General features: G+C 39.2%; 1 long non-coding RNA gene across 1 annotated transcript; it reads left to right on the forward strand.

Annotated features, from left to right (window-relative positions):
• Window positions 1-1,744: 1,744 nt before the first annotated feature.
• LOC143491129 (uncharacterized) lies at window positions 1,745-4,055 on the forward strand. The gene is made up of 4 exons (XR_013125094.1): window positions 1,745-2,765; window positions 3,239-3,294; window positions 3,567-3,693; window positions 3,898-4,055. It is a non-coding gene; the product is annotated as an uncharacterized LOC143491129 (long non-coding RNA).
• The last annotated feature ends 1,961 nt before the right edge of the window (window positions 4,056-6,016 follow it).

The following is a 6,016-nucleotide window of genomic DNA, read 5'->3' on the forward strand; positions in this document are numbered from 1 at the left end:
CCAAGCACACCTCCAAGTCAACCAAAGCTTGGTTGAGAAAAAGATCATGGAATGTCCTGGAGTGGCCTTCTCAGTCCCCAGATCTAAACCCGATTGAAAATCTTTGGTGGGATTTAAAGAGGCAGTTGCAGCACGGAAGCCATCAAACATCACTGAACTAGAGGCTTTTGCACATGAAGAATGGGCCAAGATTCCAATTGAGAGGTGTAAGAAGCTTGTTAGTACTTACCAAAAACGTTTGTTGGAAGTTATAAAAGCTAAAGGATGCTTCACAAAGTATTGAAGCACAAGTACAAAGAGTTACATTTTTTCATTTGAACTTCAAAGTTAAGTCAACTTCTGTTGTCAAAATAACTCAAATATGTATTAATACTGTTTGTTGTTTAATGTTGTTTAATTTTGTCATTTATTGTCAAATGATGTACAAATGATGCAATACTTGCAATAAAGGAAAAAAAAAAACATTAAAGTGCCGTTCCAGAATAACAAGTGAGAAGTATTTTAAACTTTGATTTAAAAATGTCTAAAGTTATGGCTCTTCTAATGGTTTTATTAGGGGTGGGCATAGATTAATTTTTTTAATCTAGATTAATCTCACTTAATTCTTGAAATTAATCTAGATTAATCTATATTAAAATGGTTCATATGCGTGCTACCCAAGTAATGACTAAAAGTCAGTTTTTGAGATAGGGTTTCTTAATACAGGGGGTGCGTTAGACCAGGGGCTCATCTCCTGTTTCCAAAATGCATCAATGACTGCTTGAGGAAGCTGTTCTACTTTGATACTTGAAGAAAAAAAACATGCTCAATAAAATGTAGGCTACTCGTGTTCAACGGTTTATTCAGTTAAACATGAATTTGTAAGCCTACATACTGTACATACTGTACATTAAAAGGGGTTGATAACATGTTTATTCAGCTAAACATGATATTTGAAATGTAAGCCAATATTTAGTACATTTAACCTCACGGACGTAATTTGTAATTACGTAATTTTTTTCAAAAGCCGGTTTTGGTCCTCTGCAGTTTTAAACGGTTAAAAATAAATATTTAAATAGCGACGAATCTAGCGCTAGGACCATGCAGAAAACGACCGCTCCGAGCTCCGCTCCGGTAACACTTTACGTTCCTAAAAATAAATTTTCCATGAAGCAAACCTGGCGACTTTGTGGCCGCATCCATGTAAACACACGTACGATTTGTAATTCACAGGTTTGAAAACTCGTTCTCGCCCCTACTGTGCAATTTGGTTAGGAATACAGCCGAGCTCAACTATCAAGTTGAAAGTCATCGTAGTTTGCTTACCCATTTTGACCCAGTTCCCAACCCAACTTTAAGAATAGATTAACGGCGATAATTTTTATATCGCCCGATAAGAGTATCAAATTAACGACCGCCGTTAATGCCGTTAACGGCCCACCACTAGTTTTTATTCAGCTACTTTTGTGTAAGAGCGGCATATACTTCTGTTTAAAGAGATTCTCCGTGCAGTATCCGCCTTCTTTTGGCAGATCTGTTAAGATGATTGGCTGCAGTAAAAAATGATTGACAGCTAACTCTGGCTGATAATTGGCTTAATGAAAATTGATTGACAACAAAAGTCTAGTATCTGATTGGCTGCAGTCGAAAATGATTGACACATGCTCCGCCCTTTACCCACGCCCACCGGGGCTCCGGCCTGCAACGTTACCCTTCTCGTTTCTATAGTAACGACATAACACAACATAACCGAACGTATATAAGGCCGCACGTCAAGGCAGTCGACACCAGTGTGATATTTGTAGAGAAAAAGGAAAGACTGTACAGCATCACAGCTGAACATACAACTAATTAACACAGTAGTGGACAGTGGAGAGTTATAAGAAAGAAGATGGACTGCAGTATACAGACTGAGATGGAAAGTGAAATTCTGAAAAGAAGTGAGGAACAAACAATGGATTACACACAGACGCTGAGTGAACAGGAGGAGATGTTCAACATGAGAATTGATAATATGATATCCAAGATTAAGAAAGCCACAGATCGAGTAGACACAGAGAAAATACAAAACAAAGAGATGGTCAGTGAGTACAAGAAGATGGAAAAGGAGTGGGCAAGAGAGAGAGAAGAAATGAAGAACAGACTTAAGGAACTGGAGGATGAAAAGAGGGTCATCGAAGAGGAGAGGAAGCTAATGGAGGAGGCGTGTATAAAGGAGATGAGAAGGTTGGCCGAGTACACAGCGAGGGAGGAGCTGGAGAAGATCAAGCTTAGGCACGAGATCTTCTTCTACCAGGAAAATGAAAAGGCACGACTGAGTGAAGTAGAAGAACTTAGGCAAAAGATGAAGGAGAATGAAAAGATAAAGAGAGCTGAGGGCTCTGAGAAGAGAACTCTGGGACGATGGTGGAGGAGCATATGGCGAAAATGGTTCAAGCACTGAAGTGAAAGTGTGAGGAACCGCACATGATCTCCGTGTAGATGCGGTTCACCTGCCGCTCATCGCGCCTCCCCATCGCAACTATTTAATCTTCCCCCTCACTCTTCTTGTGAAGTATTGGTGCCATGCCACGTACCGAGCGGTCTCCCCGTGTTACTGCCTTCCCCGTGTACCGACCTCTGATCTCCTCCTAGACCTCGTCCCCTGCCTAGTCCCTCTGAACCAGAACCATATAGAGAGAGAGTCGCGCCATCTCCGTTCACTCCAACGGACCCGTTTGATTACAGCAAATACGAGCAGCGCAGTCAAGCTGGACCAGTGGACCATCTGTGATACACTTTTACAGGTTAGTACGCTTAAAAAATCTGATTGTGTATTATAAGGACATCAGAATCAAATTAACATGTGCGTTAAATGTGAATTAAAGCATTTTAGTGAATTATCCACCTCTTAATAAGCAGATTTAGGGAATTAATTCTATGCTAAGACAACGCGAATACGGTTAGCGAGCTTTCACATTAACGACCTACAGCCTATTAATAGTAAATTCCTCTCTTAATGCCATTTCACCTAAACGCGATGTTAAACATTTGAGTGTGATTGTAGAGTGTGTTGGGTGGAGGAGGTGAAATGAGGATATCCATTAACGTTAAGATAACGCACAATAAGGAGGAGAGCCATTCTTGTGATACATCACTGCTGATATTGACTAGAATGCATATTTAAGACTTCTAACTAGTACACAACAGTGTAATTTATAGATCAAGTGTTTGTAGGTTTTGTTAATCTGTTGACTATTATCTGTATTATGCTCAGCAGACTTTGGATTGATGGCAAAGGGAGAGAGAAGATCATCAAGAGATTGAAAACACAAGGCAAGTTGAAACTAGGGTGGCAGTTTTGATCAATGAATCTTACAAGACTAAAGAGGAATACAACATACTAAAATCTAGTATAGTATGATATATGTAATCATATGTAACCATACTAGACTTGTATTCTATTATTGTATTATTTATGTTGTATTTAATTTATCTTGTTAGTGTATATTAGTTGCCTGCTGTTTTTCACCTTTGTGGATTGGCTCTTGTTTCCAAGCTGACCATCTTTTAACCGTTTCTTCTTTCTGTCATTTCGTATTGTGCAGGGGGCTTCCTCTTTCTGAGTGCGGGGCGATGCACAAAAATGGTGGAAACAGCATCTGCTCTCAGCCTGGTCTTGCCCTGTTTGGTTCTGATGAACTGGTCTGCCTCAAAATGTGCCTGCAGAGTGATGTGAGTTTAGTCCTCACACATGACAACTCAGTTTTGTCTACCCATATACATATCCCATAGTGGGTGAATACACAGTATTAGAGAACACTTACTGGATACGTATACACTCATTACACGTATAAAAAACAACCAAGGATGTGCAACAAATTCAAATTCATATCACATCAATACTCATAATAATCTTTTTCTCCTCTCTCTCTTTAGGCCAAAGAACCACAGGGGATTCAATGGAGCTGCAACTAGATGGCACCCTCACCTGTTTGATAGCTCTGTGATCATTGTTTCAATAAAGACGGCTATTATCCGCACTTGGATCCTTGTCTGCCTGATTAGTACGTTACAGAAAGGGTAGTAAACGAACCTGTGCCCTAGAGACATTATTATTATTATTATTATTATTATGAAATGCCATAATTATTTCTAAACACATTTTATGAACTTATTCATTTTGGTTGGATGTGCCATTGCCACAGAGGACGCACTGATGCCAACTCCTATCTGAGGTTCACCACCTGCACTGATGGGACTGTGACTGCTTGGCCTGGAATTAGAACTATAACTATAGAACTATATTTGGATTATAAATACAGACTTATGCTAACGGGTCGCCCAATGGAGGATGGGTTCGCTTTTGAGTCTTGGTCCTCCTGAGGTTTCTTCCTAATCCCCACCATCATAGGGAGTTTTTCCTCACCACTGTCATCTCTGTCGCTCATTAGGGATCTGGACCCATACAATTGTAAAGCTGTTTTGTGATGTGTTTTTAAGCATTCAAGTGTCTCTCCAAACTGAATTATGTCGCTAGCCTCGCGAGAAAGTCAACCTGCAGTAGCCTGAGTGTCAGTTCTCGCGAGATTAGCGCTGACAGCGGGAACAACAAACCCGATCAGACTAAACTAATCAGAGATGGATGAATGTAACGAGAGAGAAGGTGTTTCTATCAAAAAAGGAAGACGTCGTGTAAAATATAAGGGGTCCTGGACCTTGATTGGGTCCTTGGTTTAATACACTATTAAATAGCAATACTATTATTAATAGTAATACTATTAAATAGTAACAATAATAACTGAAATAATATAATAATTATAATATAGAAGAAATACATTTGTTTTGCATTTTTATTGTAGGTAGATCATTTTGACTAGGTCATCTTATAAGTAGCTCACAAGCTGAAAAGGTGTGGGCACCCCTGGTCTAAACAAACTACCAAACGTAAAGGTGGCACTGAAAAGCTGAGAGAGAAAAGACAAGCTGTAGAGGTTACTCACTGAGTGAACAATGTAGGTTTCAGTAGCTTTCCAGTTGTTTTCCCCTGTATTTTGTCAGGGTCAAGTTGTTAAGTTTGTTAGTTATTTTGATATACCAATATGTGGCTTTGTAATCATATTATTGCTGGAAGTAATATTGTCCCTATGACAATAAAAGCTGACATATTGTCACGGTAGGTCGGCCTGGAGGTCGCCAGAGGGCGCCTACACACACTCCCTCGGTCACACGCACGCCCACAACCACACAGAGCACACCCGGTCACCCTCAGCCTCTGTCTCCTGCTGCTTCTGTCCCAGCGTTACACATATACACTACGTACCATGTATAGATTCATATACAGTATATATACACACATATATATATATATATATATATATATATATATATATATATATATATATATATATTTTAGTGGGCCAGTCTGTCAGGAACTCCCGGGCCACTTTTTCTCCCCAGTCCGCCCCTGTCAGCACGGCTGCAATTTCAGTTGAAATCACGCTTCATTTCAACAGTTCTACAAGCGCCATTTCTTAGTTAACAGGAGCATAATAAATGCCAGAAGACTGTGATATGTTTATTAAACTTTGTCATTACAAAAAGTTTCACAAACTTATGTTACCGAGCAACACGTAAATACTTTCTTGCACTTTCTTGTTGCTTTGTGTAGGTCTACATTGGTAGGTCTACATTAGTAGACCTGGCCACGTGCAGGTAGTATGCAGTGGTACACATAAGGTCAGGGAGTTATGTTAAAACAGATTAAGATTAAAGCAGATTAAAGAATGTGCTTGCAAAGAAAAGCTGGTTTCTGCACTCCCCATTCAAACAATGAAAATGACCTTTCTAAAAACTTGTGTATTATATTTTCTTGTACAGTATCCTTTAGTACCTTGATAGAATTTCATATTTTCTAAGATATAAATGTGCATATGGTTATTTATCTTTGGAATTGTTTTATCCGTTTCAACTTTATGCAGTACCAAACTTCACTTTTAATGGTTTATTCCATACTCTTGTGATGAACTGATGTAGGCACTCGTTTTAAATTTTATAC

Source organism: Brachyhypopomus gauderio, unplaced genomic scaffold, assembly GCF_052324685.1.
Source record: "Brachyhypopomus gauderio isolate BG-103 unplaced genomic scaffold, BGAUD_0.2 sc71, whole genome shotgun sequence".
Taxonomy (NCBI): domain Eukaryota; kingdom Metazoa; phylum Chordata; class Actinopteri; order Gymnotiformes; family Hypopomidae; genus Brachyhypopomus; species Brachyhypopomus gauderio.